The following is a 17481-nucleotide window of genomic DNA, read 5'->3' on the forward strand; positions in this document are numbered from 1 at the left end:
CCTCATGCCCTCTCAGAGCTCATCTTGTCCATGAGACCCAGCTCCTGCTCCATCGACCCTATTCTCACTGAGCTACTGATCAGCCAACTACCCTGTGTCCATGGATATAGTCAACATTGCTCTCCCTTCAGGTACTGTCCCTGTGTCCTTCAAATCTGCCATTATCGCCCCCTCCTCAATAAAACAAACCCTTGACCCTGCCATCCTTACAAATTTCTGCCCCATCTTCAACCTCACTCTCCTCTCCAAACTGTATGAACATGTTGCCACCTCCCAAATTCTTGCCCATCTTTCCCAGAACTCCCTTCAATCAGGTCTCTGCCCTGTCACAGTGAAATACAAGAGACAAACAGAATCTCACCCGGAGAGAAAGACAGACAATCCGGAAGCTTGGATGCAAGGGCGGCAAGGTAGCACAGTGGTTAGCACTGTTGATTCACAGCACCAGGGACCCGGGTTCGATTCCCGGCTTGGGTCACTGTCTGCGCAGAGTCTGGAAGTTCTCCCCGTGTCTGCATGGGTTTCGTCCGGGTGCTCCGCTTTCCTCCCATAGGCCAAAGATGTGCAGGTTAGGTGGATTGACTATGCTAAGTTGCCCTTCGTGTCCAAAAGGTTTACGTGGGGTTACGGGGATAGGGTGGAGGTGTGGGCTTAAGTAGGATGCTCTTTCCCAGGGCTGGTACAGACTCGATGGGCCGAATGGCCTCCTTCTGCACTGTAAATTCTCTGATTCTATGAGGTGAGATTGTCCTTTCTGAGCTCCAGCCAGGTGATGTAAAAACACTCAGGCGGGAAAGACAAAAATCTACAATGTGTTTAAAACAGCTGATTTATTTCACCAATATCTAAATGTTAAACTCCAGTCCCTTCGAGGTTATTATCATCAGAAACAAACTCCAACTATCAGAGTAAAAACCTGAAAGTTCTGGTACAGATAGAGGCCATTTGGCCCATTGTGTGTGTGCTGGCTGGGAGCTATTCAGCTTAATCCCATTTTGCAGATCTCAGTCGATTGCCCTGTATGTCCCAGTCCTTCAATTGGATATCCAAGACATTTATTTTAAAGAGATCAGGATTTCTGCTTCAATGACCTATCAGCCAGTGAGTTCTAGACTCCCACCACTGAAATAATGACCTCCCAGAAGCCATAGCTTTGCCAAAAGAAGTATCCATTCTGAAGTGTAAGGCCCATACTCAAGACAACACTATAGAAGCACAAGGAAACACCCTTGCAGACCGAGTAGCAAAGGAAGCTGCCTCCCAGTGGGATTCTTCAGCAGAACCAAGACACATCTACAAATTGGGAGTGACCAATTTATTACAAGATCTACGTGAAATGCAACATGACTCTACACAAGAAGAGAAATGGTCATGGTTAGACTCAGGTATCCAGTTGTATGATGATGATATTTGGAGACAAGTTCAGACTGATAAACCAGTTGCACCACAGGCACTGATGCCATTTCTGGCCCAGCAGATCCATTCATGGGGACATTTCGCCCCAGGATAGATGATGGCTCGATTCCAGAAACGTTGGTGTGGCAAAGGATTCAAAAAACATGCAGAATTGGTATCAAACCGCTGTGTAACCTGTCAAAAGAACAACTTACGACCTATAACATCAATGCCTAGCTAAAAGCTCCTGCCCCTGCAGGACCATTCCAGAACGTACAGGTCAATTCCTACACCCTTCCTACATGTCAAAGATACACCGGCGTCCTTGTAATAGTGGATAAGTTCTCCAGATGGGAAGAGGCTGCTCCAGCCAGGGCTACAGCCACCCATACAGCCAAAGTCCAATGCAAAAACGATATTCCCAGATGGAGAGTACCAGCTAGCATTGATTCAGACAATGGAACCCACTTTACAGGTGCTGTTTGCCAGGAGGTGTGCAGGTTACTGAACATCGATTGGAATCTACACTGCCCTTATCATCCAGAATCATCAGGACAAGTGGAACGCATGAACCGGACTTTAAAAGAACGATTGTCCAAATACAACCAAAAAGGCAGGAATTGGATTCAAGCCTTGCCACTAGCTTTGTGCAGTACCAGAGCAACCCCAAACAACCACAGGCCTAAGCCCATTTGAGGTCATCACTGGCAGACCCATGTCCCTGCCAGGAACTATTGACTTAAGAAAGCCAGACTTTCATCTGATGAGTGATGCTTTACTTAGTTATTGTCAAAACTTAACAAATGTTGTCAGGTGTCGGCTGCGTGGGACAATCCTCCTGAGGGGGGCCACGACTTGATGCCCGGAGAATCCGTATACGTAAAAAAAATTCAGCGTGAAACGTTAGGAGCCAAGTGGGAAGGCCCCTACCAGACATTACTCACAACCCAGTCAGCCGTGAAACTCCAAGGAAAGAAATCATGGATTCACGTGTCACACTTACGTCATGCTTATCTACGGGCAGCACGATAGCATTGTGGTTCGCACAATTGCTTCACAGCTCCAGGGTCCCAGGTTCGATTCCCAGCTTGGGTCACTGCCTGTGCGGAGTCTGCACGTTCTCGCCGTGTGTGCGTGGGATTCCTCCGGGTGCTCCGGTTTCCTCCCACAGTCCAAAGATGTGCGGGTTAGGTGGATTGGCCAGGATAAATTGCCCTTAGTGTCCAAAATTGCCCTTAGTGTTGGGTGGGGTTACTGGGTTATGGGGATAGGGTGGAGGTGTGGGCTTGGGTAGGGTGCTCTTTCCAAGAGCCGGTGCAGACTCGATGGGCCGAATGGCCGCCTCCTGCACTGTAAATTCTATGAAATGTGAAGCGCGCGTACCAAAACCAGAATCTGTAAAAATGTATGCCATAATATTGATTTTCAGTTACGTGTTTGGCCCAGCAGGCCTTACCCAGGAGTTCAATGTTAACACTTTCCTTTACATGTCCTATACCTATGCCAGAGACTTTAACGTCTCTAAGTGCTGGGTGTGTTCTTCTATCCCGACCAATTCCCAAGCATGTATCCCACGACAGCCTGTTCCTTTTTCTTTATCCCAAATGGCAGAATGGTACATTTTCCAAAATCCCGACTCTTCCCTTCCCCAATGTGGAGACACCAGAACCAAAGAAACGATAAACCATGAGGTTCAGAGATGGCGATCTGCAGGCCACCCATTAAACACTTTCAAGGGATGGTTTCAACATGTCTATGATCGGAAACAGAAACCAGCCCAAGTAACCTTCCCAACTGGTCATCACCATACTGGGACCATATGCTTAATTGGCTATAATCATAGAGCAGGGAATGCGGGATACAGTAAATGTGAATATTATTTGGATGCGAGTGCCAGTACACAGTGCACTCATGACACAAGAAAGGTCTATGGACATGAAGGGAATCCCATCGACTTTAAAGGGATACCTAATCACACCGATGGGACAGATTTACAGAACGTTGGTCCCCACAAGGGGTTGCCCAATATTCGACCTATAATGGCACCTATTACATCTGCGCGAATACTGCATACCCTTGGCTCCCAGTGAGCTGGAGAGGAGCGTGCTATTTAGGATTCATTGTCCCCTTCATCTGCCATTCCCTTTCCCTTGCCAATGCTATAAACGCAGACTCAAAACATGGACCTCTCATCCCACAGTTTGAGAAATATCAACCTACCACTATCATCACGAGGTCTAAACGCGAGATCACAGGGGCTGCAAAATTATTTTCTGCTCTCATCCCTGCCTATGGCATCATCATATTGACCAGAGAATACATTAAATTGGCTGCAGCCTTAGAGAAAATAGCCAATGACACTGCCCGAGCCCAAAGTAGCATTTCAGCTGAGATGCTAGCCATTTGAACTGCGGCTTCACAGAATCAGATGGCACTTGACTGTTTGATAGCCGAAAAAGGTGGCACCTGTGCCCTGATTGGTGCAGTGTTGCACCTACATCCCAGTAATTCAGAAGAAATCAAAAGCTTGTCAGCAGATATTCAAGACGTTGTTCAGAACTTAACCGACCCTCTGACACCACTCTCTGGGGATGGCTCTCTGGATGGGTGGGTGGCACAGGAATATCATTCAGGGACTTCTCTTATTTTTCATTTTTGGGCTTGTCATTTAGGTAGTGATCATGCTGATCAGATGCATTGGCCAACGTATGGCTACCCATAATGCCCCAACAATCAAAGTGGTTCGTAGTGGTCCAACTGCACCAACAGCCCATGACATTGTAGAAGGATCCTACTATTGAACTTTTATTACTGCATTATTGCATTATTACACAATTATTACTCCATTATTACTGAATTGTTATTGTACTGTATAATTACTTTTTTGAATAAAATACTTCCCGAATGCTTGTAACGCTTGCAAAGCTTTGCCCGCTCCAGTGTTGAAGGCTGTTCTCAAACAAGTGAACCACTCAAGACAATCTGAATGAGTTTCTCCCCATGCTTACTTCTATCCTGTCGCATTTCTTCCTTAATTTCTATGCGCTATTTTGACTTGTCTTATTAATCTTTAGACGAATCAAAAGGGGGGACTGACAGAAATTAGCTTCTAGTTAGCTATAGATGATAAAGGTAAAAAGGTTAAATGAGAACTCATTCAGCATATTAAGCATTATTTGAGTGCAACAATAGCTGGAAACTCGTTAAGGGTTAATCCAGATCATACACTTTAATTTTCTTTCATTACACCTAGATTTTAACATTTGCAAATTGCTTGAGACAAGCAAGGTCAGTGATGCCAACTAGCTAATAGACCCCATTGTGTGCTGCTGCTTTTCCAGCACAGGCAGTCCTGTTTCCATGGTAATAGACAGTCTAATGTCATAATGCCCTGAAGGCTGTGTTTTTTCTAATTAATGTTGAGATGCAGGTGTCGATAATTTGTAAAATTAGCAAGCGATGGAATGGGAAAATTACATAAACATATTCAAATACCTATATCTCTTAAATTGATGGACAGACACTTTGGTCGAATTGATTAATAATAAATTAGTTAAAGCCAATCAGCAGTAAAAAGGCCAGACTTTGAGACAACAATTCTCTTAAGAATCGCTTACCGGAATGGAAAAGTTCTTCTGTTGCTCTGTTCTGTTTCTCTTCTTGCTCACTCCACCTATATTTCTGAAACCTTTGCTGTTCGCTTTGCTAATCGCAATTACCCAGTTATTTTATCTGGCGTATTATGATTTGAATGAAAACTCACCTTTTGTATTCGCTAAAGACAATTAATCTGACCAGCTTACTGCAGGGCTAGTTGTTGATTCTAAATTATGTACTAAAACAAGTTTTCCAGTGGCACAGCTGACAAATAAAGTTCAACTGGACTTTGCCAAAAAGCACAGACTCGACCTCTGTTATTTGGGAACTGAGAAGGGATAACGCATATCCAGGGTTCCGAATAGACACAGAGATCCATTATCCCCCTTCCACTCCCAATCCTCTGCTAATTATTTTGAATCTCTTGGGTATTGATCTGTGAATGAAATAGATCCTTCTTATCCATTCTATCCGGGCCCCTCATAATGTTAAAACACCTCAGTTAATCTCTCCTCAGCATTCTCTGTTCCACAGAAAACAACCTCGGCCTCTCCGATCTTTCCTCATTGTAAAAATTCTGCATTTCTGTCAGTATCCTCGTCAATCTCCTCTGCATCCTCTCTGATATGCACACTTCCTTCCTGTAATGTGACCAGAACTGTACTCCGTAATGCAGCTGTGGTTTAACTAGTGTTTTGGACAGCTCCAGTATAACCTCCCTGATCTTATAATAAAACAGAAAATGCTGCAAACACTCAGCAGCTCTGGCAGCATCTGTGGAGAGAGGGGTTTCAGGTCTTTCCTGGGAAGAGACATTGCTGGGAATATTTCCTGCTCTGGTACTCCATGTCCCCGTGAATAACAAAGTATCCTCTCTGCCTTTACAATCACCGTATCTATCTCTCCTGTCACCTTCGGGATCTGTGTACATGCACTCTAACGTCCCTCTGTCCCTCTACACCTCACTATCATACCATTCATATTCTTTCCCTTTACCGTGTTTGTCCTCCCCAAATGTATTTATTACCCCCGGTTCTCTGGATTGACCTCAGTTTGCTACTTTTCTGGCCCGCTGATCAGTCTATTGATGTCTTCCCGACATCACTTGACCGAGTATGGCATCAAGGAGCCCTAGCTAAAATAGCCCTAGCAAGTGTGGACTTGGGTAGGGTGCTCTTTCCAAGAGCCGGTGCAGACTCGATGGGCCGAATGGCCTCCTTCTACACTGTAAATTCTATGTCTATGTCTAATCTGGAATCAATGGGAATCAGTGTGAAAACTCTCCGCTGGTTGGAGTCGTACCTGGCACAAAGGAAGATGGTTGTGGTGGTTGGAGACCAACCATTTCAGCTCCAGGACATCACTGCAGGAGTTCCTCAGGGTAGTGTCCTCGGCCCAACCATCTTCAGCTGCTTCAACAATGACCCGCGTTCATCGTAAGGTCAGAAGTGGGGATGTTTGCGGATGACTGCACAAAGTTCAGCACCATTTGTGACTCCTTAGATAATGAAGCAGCCTTTGTCCAAATGCAGCAAGACGTAGACAATATCCAGGCTTGAGCTGACAAGTGGCAAGTTACATTCGTGCCACACAAGTGTCAGGCAATGACCATCTCCTCCAAGAGAGGATCTAACCATCGCCCCTTGACATTCAATGACATTACCATCGCTGAATCCCCCACAATCAACATGCTGGGGGGTGCCATTGGTCAAAAACTGAACTGGACGAACCACATTAATACTGCGGCGACCAGGGGAGGTCAAAGACTAGGAATCCTACGAAGGGTAACTCATCTCTTGACCCCCCCCCCAAAGCGCCTAGCCGCCATCTACAATGCACATGTCAGGAGTGCAATGGAATACTCTCCACTTGCCTGGATGAGTGCAGCTCCAACAACACTCAAGAAGCTCAACAGCAGACTTCCGGTTGCGGTGATGCCCTGCTAGCCGCACGTTTCGGCGGCTCCAGCTCTAACGGACCTTCGGGCTCTTTTAAGAGCCCCAACGGGAAATTTTCGCACGACGAAACCCGGTGTGGGGTGAGTGAATAGGGAATCCCCCACAACGAAAGAGGAAAGTATCGGCGGCCGCGACTACATCGCGAGGAATCCTCGACCATAGGGACAGAAAGGAAAAAAAGCAAGATGGTGGCGGAGAAAGCCCAGGCGACATGGGGGCCCGATCAAGACGAATTTTTAAGACGGTGTGTGGAGCTACTAAAGAAGGAGGTGCTGACCCCGATGCTACAGGCAATTGAGGGGCTTAAGGGGGCACAAAGGACCCAGGAGACAGAGCTCCGCGTGGTGGAACAGATGGTGACGGATAATGAGGACGAGATCCTGGGCCTGGCGGTCAAAACACAGACGCACGAGGCGCTCCACAAAAAGTGCATTGAAAGGATTGAGGCCCTAGAAAACAGAGCACGAAGGAAGAACCTTCGGATCCTGGGTCTCCCTGAGGGAGTGGAAGGAGCGGACTGCGGGGCTTACGTGAGCACGATGCTAAGCTCGCTGATGGGAGCTGAGGCCCCTGCGGACCCCTTAGAAGTGGAGGGGGCGCATCGGGTCCCGGCGAGGAGACCAAAGGCGGGAGAACCACCTAGGGCGACAATCGTGCGATTTCACCGCTTTAATGATAGAGAAGTGGTTCTGAGATGGGCCAAAAAGGTACGGAGTAGTAGATGGGAGAATGCAGTGGTACGGGTGTACCAGGATTGGAGTGCGGAGGTGGCGAGAAGGAGGGCGAGTTTTAATCGAGCCAAGGAGGTGTTACACAAGAAGAAGGTGAAGTTCGGGATGCTGCAGCCGGCGCGACTATGGGTCACGTACCAGGAGAGACATCACTACTTCGAAACGGCGGAAGAAGCATGGACCTTTATTAAAGATGAGAAATTGGATCGGAACTGAGGGACTGATATTACAGGGAAATGTCACTGTCGATGTATATAGAGATGTAAATTGGGAAGGGGGAGACACTAAGAAATGTGGGCGCCGGTGGGGGGGGGGGAAAGAAGAGACATAGGCGGAGGATGAGGAATGGGAGTGGGGTAGGAGAGGCACCTGAGGAACGAGTGGGAGCGCGGAATCGGGACGTGGGACTGGCCTAGAGAGGGTGATGGCTAGTCGACACGGGAAGGGGGCAGGTAGCCCCCTAGTGAGGCTGATCACGTGGAATGGACCGATTAAAAGGGCCCGAGTGCGGACTTCCGGGTGCGGCGATGACCAGCTGAGTCGCACGTTTCGGCAGCTCCCGGTGAAACGGACTTTTGGGCTCTTGATAGGAGCCCCAACGGCAATTTTGACGGCTAAAAACACTGTGCGGTAAACCAGAAGGGAATCCCCCCTGGATACGGATGGAAAAAGGAGGAGAAATTGGCCAGATTGCAGTGGATCCTTTAGAACAGCGGCAAGGAAGGCAAGCAAAAACCAAGATGGCGTCGGAAGGTGGCAGTTTAACATGGGGCCCTGAACAACAAGAGTTCTTGAAATGCTGTGTGGAAGAGATCAAAAAGGAAATGAAGAAAGAGCTGTTGGCCCCGATACTACAGGCGATCGAAGGGCTAAAGGAGGAACAAAAGACCCAGGAGCGGGAGCTTCGGGTCGTGAAGGCAAAGGCAGCCGAGAATGAGGACGACATACAGGGCCTGGTGGTGAAGACGGAGACGCAGGAGGCACATCAGAAACGATGTGTGGAAAGGTTGGAGGCACTGGAAAACAACGCAAGGAGGAACAACCTGAGGATTCTTGGTCTTCCTGAAGGTGTGGAGGGAGCGGACGTCGGGGCATATGTGAGCACGATGCTGCACTCGTTAATGGGAGCGGAGGCCCCGGCGGGTCCGTTGGAGGTGGAGGGAGCATACCGAGTGATGGCGCGAGGACCGAGAGCAGGAGAAATTCTCAGAGCCATAGTGGTGAGATTCCTCCGTTTTAAGGATAGAGAAATGGTCCTTAGATGGGCGAAGAAAACTCGGAGCAGTAAATGGGAGAACGTGGTGATCCGCGTTTATCAAGACTGGAGTGCGGAGGTGGCGAGAAGGAGGGCGAGCTTTAATCGGGCCAAGGCGGTGCTTCATAAAAAGAAGATAAAATTTGGAATGCTGCAACCAGCAAGACTGTGGGTCACATATCGAGGGAGGCACCACTACTTTGAGACGGCGGATGAAGCGTGGACTTTTATTGTGGAAGAAAAACTGGAATGAGCGGGTTATTAAAAAGAACGTTCGAACAAAGTGGTGGGGCGAATGTGGGGGGCAAAGAGGGGTTTTATGTACTAATCCTGCGATGTGGTAACTTTTCTCTCTCCCACAGGTGGTGATGGGGGGAGGAGGGGAGGTGGAGGAGATGGGGCGTTGGCCATTGGGGGCGGGGCCAAGGGAGAAGCGCGGGCTTGGTTCCCGCGCTATGATAATCATGGCGGGAATAGAGAAGCAGGAAGGAGGGGGCGTCGCACGGTGCGAGCCGAGGTCACGGGGGGAAGCCGAGGTCAGCCAGAGTTTGCTGACTTCTGGGAGCAACATGGGGGGAGTAATTACGCTAGCGGGGGATCTAGCGGGGGGGTGGGAGGGGGGAATTACTGGGTTGCTGCTGCTGGGGAGAGGGGGGAGCTGGTATGGGAGAGGATGGGCGGGGGGGGCACCGCCTGGGGGAGATACAGCTGCGTGGGAACCGGGTGAGGAGCTGGAAAAAGGTGATGGCTAATCGACAAGGGGGGGGGGGGTAGGAAGCCCCCCAACTCGGCTGATCACGTGGAACGTGAGAGGGCTGAACGGGCCGATAAAGAGGGCACGGGCACTCGCACACCTTAAGAAACTTAAGGCAGATGTGGTTATGTTACAGGAAACGCACCTGAAACTGATAGACCAGGTTAGGCTACGCAAAGGATGGGTGGGGCAGGTGTTCCATTCGGGGCTAGATGCGAAAAACAGGGGGGTGGCTATATTAGTGGGGAAGCGGGTAATGTTCGAGGCAAAGACTATAGTGGCGGATAACGGGGGCAGATACGTGATGGTGAGTGGCAAACTACAGGGGGAGACGGTGGTTTTGGTAAACGTATATGCCCCGAACTGGGATGATGCCAATTTTATGAGGCGGATGCTAGGACGCATTCCGGACCTAGCGATGGGAAAGCTGATAATGGGGGGAGATTTTAATACGGTGTTGGAACCAGGGCTGGATAGGTCGAAGTCCAGGACTGGAAGGAGGCCGGCAGCAGCCAAGGTACTTAAAGATTTTATGGAGCAGATGGGAGGTGTAGACCCGTGGAGATTTAGCAGACCTAGGAGTAAGGAGTTCTCGTTTTTCTCCTATGTCCATAAAGTCTACTCGCGAATAGACTTTTTTGTGCTGGGTAGGGCATTGATCCCGAAGGTGAGGGGAACAGAGTATACGGCTATAGCCATTTCGGATCACGCTCCACACTGGGTGGACTTGGAGATAGGGGAGGAAACAGGAGGGCGCCCACCCTGGAGAATGGACATGGGACTAATGGCAGATGAGGGGGTGTGTCTAAGGGTGAGGGGGTGCATTGAAAAGTACTTGGAACTCAATGATAATGGGGAGGTCCAGGTGGGAGTGGTCTGGGAGGCGTTGAAGGCGGTGGTTAGAGGGGAGCTGATATCAATAAGGGCACATAAAGGGAAGCAGGAGAGTAAGGAACGGGAGCGGTTGCTGCAAGAACTTTTGAGGGTGGACAGACAATATGCGGAAGCACCGGAGGAGGGACTGTACAGGGAAAGGCAAAGGCTACATGTAGAATTTGACTTGCTGACTACAGGCACTGCAGAGGCACAATGGAGGAAGGCACAGGGTGTACAGTACGAATATGGGGAGAAGGCGAGCAGGTTGCTGCACACCAATTGAGGAAAAGGGGAGCAGCGAGGGAAATAGGGGGAGTGAGGGATGAGGAAGGAGAGATGGAGCGGGGAGCAGAGAGAGTGAATGGAGTGTTCAAGACATTTTATAAAAAATTATATGAAGCTCAACCCCCGGATGGGAGGGAGAGAATGATGGGCTTCTTGGATCGGCTGGAATTTCCCAAGGTGGAAGAGCAGGAAAGGGTGGGACTGGGAGCACAGATCGAGGTAGAAGAAGTGGTGAAAGGAATTAGGAGCATGCAGGCGGGAAAGGCCCCGGGACCGGATGGATTCCCAGTCGAATTCTATAGAAAATATGTGGACTTGCTCGCCCTGGTACTGACGAGGACCTTTAATGAGGCAAAGGAAAGGGGACAACTGCCCCCGACTATGTCTGAAGCAACGATATCGCTTCTCTTAAAGAAGGAAAAGGACCCGCTACAATGCGGGTCCTATAGACCTATTTCCCTCCTAAATGTAGATGCCAAGGTCCTGGCCAAGGTAATGGCAATGAGAATAGAGGAATGTGTCCCGGGGGTGGTCCACGAGGACCAAACTGGGTTTGTGAAGGGGAGACAGCTGAACACGAATATACGGAGGTTGTTAGGGGTAATGATGATGGCCCCACCAGAGGGAGAAACGGAGATAGTAGTGGCGATGGATGCCGAGAAAGCATTTGATAGCGTGGAGTGGGATTATTTGTGGGAGGTGTTGAGGAGATTTGGTTTTGGAGAGGGGTATGTTAGATGGGTGCAGCTGTTGTATAGGGCCCCAGTGGCGAGCGTGGTCACGAATGGACGGGGATCTGCATATTTTCGGCTCCATAGAGGGACAAGGCAGGGATGCCCTCTGTCCCCATTATTGTTTGCACTGGCGATTGAGCCCCTGGCGATAGCGTTGAGGGGTTCCAAGAAGTGGAGGGGAGTACTTAGGGGAGGAGAAGAGCACCGGGTATCTTTGTATGCGGACGATTTGCTACTATACGTGGCGGACCCGGCGGAGGGGATGCCAGAAATAATGCGGATACTTGGGGAGTTTGGGGATTTTTCAGGGTATAAATTGAACATGGGGAAAAGTGAGTTGTTTGTGGTGCATCCAGGGGAGCAGAGTAGAGAAATAGAGGACCTACCGTTGAGGAAGGTAACAAGGGGGGGGGGGGGGGTGCGGGGGGGGGGGGGTGCGGGGGGGGGGAGGAACCAGAAGGACTCTCAGGGTTGTTAATATATACTGTATAATATGTATAGGCCGTTGCTACAGATAATTATATAAATTGGACTGTTAAATTATATTTTTGGAGAGTGTTACTTGTGATAAGGCAGTTGCCAATTAGGGCTAGTTTTCATTTTTGTTATTTATTATTTATTCATTTTTTGTTTATAAAATAGGTCATTATTATCTGTATTGTTACAATGTTGTGTAAAGGATGCACAATGTACTGTGTTGGTTGACCAAAAATTTTCAATAAAATATTTAATAAAAATAAAAATAAAAGGCCCGAGTGCTCGCGCACTTGAAAGGACTGAGGCCAGACGTGGCTATGCTCCAGGAGACGCACCTGAAGATGGCGGACCAAGTTAGGTTAAGGAAAGGTTGGGTGGGACAGATGCAAAGAATAGAGGGGTGGCCATACTGGTGGGGAAACGGGTATCATTCGAAGCAAGGAGCACTGTAGCAGATAGTGGAGGCAGATATGTAATGGTGAGTGGCAGGCTGGAGGGAATGGAGGTTGTGTTGGTTAACGTATATGCCCCGAATTGGGACGATGCGGGATTTATGAGGCGAATGCTGGGACGTATACCGGACCTGGAGGTAGGAAACTTGATAATGGGGGGGAGACTTCAACACCGTGCTGGACCCAGGGTTAGATAGATCCAGATCTAAGACCGGAAGAAGGCCGGCAGCGGCCAAGGTGCTTAAGGGGTTTATGGACCAAATGGGGGGAGTGGATCCATGGCGATTTCTTAGACCAAGGGCCAGGGAGTTCTCCTTCTTCTCCCATGTTCATAAGGTGTACTCCCGGATATATTTCTTTGTTTTGGGAAGGTCGTTGATCTCGAGGGTGGAAGAAACTGAGTATTCAGCCATAGCTATCTCGGACCATGCCCCACATTGGGTGGACCTGGAACTAGGAGAGGAGAGGGAGCAGCGAGCACTCTGGCGATTAGATGTGGGATTGTTGGCGGATGAGGGAGTCTGTGGAAGAGTGCGGGGATGTATCGAGAGGTACCTGGAGGCCAATGACGACGGGGAGGTCCGAGTGGGAGTGGTATGGGAAGCACTAAAGGCGGTGGTCAGAGGAGAGCTGATCTCCATCAGGGCCCACAAAGTGAAAACAGAGGCCAAGGAAAGGGAAAGACTACTGGGGGAGATCTTCAGGGTGGACAGGGAATTTGCGGAGACCCCGGAGGAGGGACTGTACAGGGAGAGACGACGACTCCAGACGGAGTTCGACCTTCTGACCACCAGGAGGGCGGAGGTGCTGTGGAGGAAGGCACAGGGGGTGAGGTATGAATATGGGGAAAAGGCTAGTCGCCTATTGGCCCATCAGCTGCGAAAGAGGACAGCGGCGAGGGAGATAGGGGGAATTAGAGATGAAAAGGGAGCTACAGTGCGGAGAGCAGGGAAGATAAACGGGGTGTTTAAGACCTTTTACAAAAGACTTTATAGGTCCCAACCCCCGGAGGGAAAAGAGGAGATGCGGCAGTTCCTGGACCAATTCAGGTTCCCGAGGGTGGAGGAGCAGGAGGCGGAAGGCCTGGGGGCACCAATTGGGGTGGACGAGGTTACTAAGGGGCTGGGGAATATGCAGGCAGGGAAGGCTCCGGGACCAGATGGGTTCCCGGTGGAATTTTATAGAAAATATGTGGACCTGCTGGCCCCGCTGTTGGTGAGGACTTTTAACGAGGCCAGGGAAGGGGGGACTCTACCCCCGACAATGTCGGAGGCGACGATATCGCTAATTTTGAAGCGGGATAAAGATCCGCTGCAGTGCGGGTCCTATAGGCCTATTTCACTATTAAATGTGGACGCCAAATTGCTAGCAAAGGTGCTGGCATCGAGGATAGAGGACTGTGTCCCGGGGGTGGTGCACGAAGACCAGACAGGATTCGTAAAGGGGAGACAACAAAATGTCAACGTGTGACGGCTATTAGGGGTGATAATGATGCCCCCAGTAGAGGGGGAGGCAGAGATAGTGGCGGCAATGGATGCAGAGAAGGCATTTGACAGGGTGGAGTGAGAGTACCTATGGGAGGTGCTAAGGAGGTTCGGGTTCGGAAACGGGTTTATTAGCTGGGTCAAACTCCTTTATGGGGCCCCAACGGCAAGTGTGGTCACGGGTCGGCAAAGATCGGAGTATTTCCGACTATACAGGGGAACAAGACAGGGATGCCCGCTATCTCCATTACTGTTCGCGTTGGCAATTGAACCACTGGCCATGGCGCTGAGAGACTCCAGGAAATGGAGAGGGGTGATTAGAGGGGGAGAAGAACACCGAGTGTCACTCTACGCGGATGACCTACTGTTGTATGTGACGGACCCAGTGGGGGGGGTGACAGAGGTCATGCAGATATTGAGGGAGTTCGGAGATTTCTCGGGATATAGGCTTAACATGGGAAAGAGTGAGCTTTTTGTGATACACCCTGGGGACCAGAGTAGAGGGATAGATGGCCTACCGCTAAGGAGAGTGGAAAGAAACTTCCGATACCTGGGGATTCAGATAGCCAGGAGCTGGGGAACCTTACACAGACTTAATCTGACACGACTGGTAGAACAAATGGAAGAGGACTTCAAGAGGTGGGACATGCAGCCACTGTCACTGGCGGGCAGAGTGCAGGCAATTAAGATGATGGTCCTCCCGAGGTTCCTATTTGTATTCCAATGACTCCCTATATTGATCACTAAGGCCTTCTTTAAAAAAAGACAGGAGCATCACGAGCTTCGTGTGGGCAGGGAAAGTCCCGAGGGTAAGGAGGGGGTTCTTACAACGTAGCAGAGACAGAGGGGGGCTGGAGCTGCCCAATTTGGGCGACTACTATTGAGCCGCCAATGTGGGGATGATACGTAAATGGATGATAGAGGGAGAGGGAGCGGCGTGGAAAAGACTAGAGAGAAAGTCCTGTAAAGGGACGAGTCTAGAGGCGCTGGTGATGGCGCCACTACCGCTCTCACCAAAACAATTTACCACAAACCCAGTGGTGGCGCCAACATTAAATATCTGGGGACAATGGAGGCGACAGAGAGGTGTGCTGGGAGCCCTGGTGGGGTCCCCAATCAGGAACAACCATAGGTTTGCCCCAGGGAGGATAGATGGAGGATTCCAGAGCTGGCACCAGTTGGGAATTAGGAGGGTGGGAGATTTATTTCTCGATGGGACGTTTGCGAGCTTGGGAGCGTTGGAGGAAAAGTATAAGCTGCCCCGGGGAAATTTCTTTAGGTATATGCAGGTGAGGGCGTTCACAAGACAACAGGTGAGGGAATTTCCATTGCTCCCGACACAGGGGATCCAGGATAGAATGCTCTCGGGGGTGTGGGTCGGGGAGGGCAAGGTGTCAGAGATATACCGAGAGATGAGAGAAGAGGGGGAGGAGCTGGTGGGCGAACTAAAAGGAAAGTGGGAAGAAGAGCTCGGGGAGGAGATACAGGAGGGTCTGTGGGCTGATGCCCTAAGCAGGGTAAATTCCTCTTCCTCGTGCGCCAGGCTTAGCCTGATTCAATTTAAGGTGCTACATAGAGCACACATAACGGGAGAAAGGTTGAGCAGGTTCTTCGGAGTGGAGGACAAGTGTGGGAGGTGCGGCGGAAGCCCGGCAAACCACACACATATGTTTTGGTTGTGCCCGGCACTGGAGGGGTATTGGAGGGGAGTGACGGGAGTGATTTCAAAGGTGGTGAAGGTCCGGGTCAAACCAGGCTGGGGGTTAGCTTTATTTGGAGTTGCGGATGAGCCGGGAGTGCAGGAGGCGAAAGAGGCCGACGTCGTGGCCTTTGCGTCCCTAGTAGCCCGGCGTAGGATTTTACTCATGTGGAAGGAAGCGAACCCCCCGGACTGGAGGCCTGGATAAACGATATGGCGGGGTTCATAAAACTGGAGCAGATGAAGTTTGCGCTGAGAGGATCGGCTCAAGGGTTCACCAGGCGGTGGCAGCCATTCCTCGACTACCTAGCGGAACGTTAGAGGGAAGATGGATGACCAGCAGTAGCAACCGAGGGGGGGGGGGGGGGGGGCGGGGGGGAAGGGGGAGGGGAAAGTTTCATTTTATGTTAATTGATTAGTTCATCATGTTGGTTAGTTACCTTTTATTAGACTGTGGTTAACATGTTACATGTACCGTTAAATTTTTCTTTTTGTTTTTATGTTTGATTTGTAAAGGGAAAAATTGTGATCAAAAAATTTCAATAAAATATATATTTTTTTAAAAGCTCAACAGCATCCAGGACAAAGCAGCCCGCTTGATTGCTCCCCCTTCCACAAACATTCAACCGTCCATCACCTACGAACAGTGGCAGCCGTGTGCACCATCTACAAGATGCACTGCAGTAACTCATCAATGTTCCTTAGTCAGCACCTTCCAAACTCATGACCACTGCCATCTAGAAGGCCAAGAGCAGTAGATCACTGGGAACTCCACCACCTGGAGGCTCCGCTCCAAGTCACTCACCACCCTGACTGGGAAATATATCACCGTTTCTTCCTGCCGTTGGGAAAAAATCCTGGAACTCTCTCCCTAACAGCACAGTGAATGTACCTACACCTGAAGGACTGCAGCGGTTCAAGAAGGAAACTCCCCACCACGTTCTGAATGGCATCTAAGGATGGGCAATAAATGCTGACCTAACCAGTGAAGCCCACATCCCATAAATGAATAATAAAAGTATGTAGCTTTCTTTCTCAGTGTCAAAAAGAGGACCGCAAATGACTTAATCCTGTCCCCATGTTAAAGTCTAAAGCATTGATATAGAACTCAAGAAGCATGGAATCATGTCCTGGGAAATCTAGAATCCCACTGGAAATATTCCACCAATCACAAACATACCTCTCGACCACTGCTTCTTGCTGCTCCAGCTGATGTCACTTCCTGCACTTGTGATTGTTCTGGACATGAGAAGAATCCTGGTTTCCCCACGTGGAGCAGGACTGGAATCCCGGCCATGTCTTTAGTTATTTGATTAGTTGACTTAAGCAAATTAAACTTAAGATTAAAATAAATAAAGATTCATCAGCTTCTCACCAATCAGTTTCTTCCATTGAACTGAAGTCACCTTTTATCAGGAATTAACTGAAATGTTTTTGATAATCGTTTTTTAAAAATAAATTTAAAGTACCCAATTCTTTTTTTTCCAATTAAGGGACAATTTAGCATAGCCAATTCAAAGGGCAGCACGGTGGAACAGTGGTAGCACTGCAGTCTCAAGGCGCTGAGATCCCAGGTTTGATCCCAGCTCTGGGTCACTGTCCGTGTGGAGCTTGCACATTCTCCCCGTGTTTGCGTGGGTTTCACCCCCACAACCCAAAAGATGTGCAAGGTCGGTGGATTGAACACGCTAAATTGCCCCATAATTGGAAAAAATGAATTGGGTTTTCTAAATTTATTTTAAAAAACAGCATAGCCAATTCACCTCCCCTGCGCATCTTTGGGT

Source organism: Scyliorhinus torazame, chromosome 5 (genome assembly GCF_047496885.1).
Source record: "Scyliorhinus torazame isolate Kashiwa2021f chromosome 5, sScyTor2.1, whole genome shotgun sequence".
Classification (NCBI taxonomy): domain Eukaryota; kingdom Metazoa; phylum Chordata; class Chondrichthyes; order Carcharhiniformes; family Scyliorhinidae; genus Scyliorhinus; species Scyliorhinus torazame.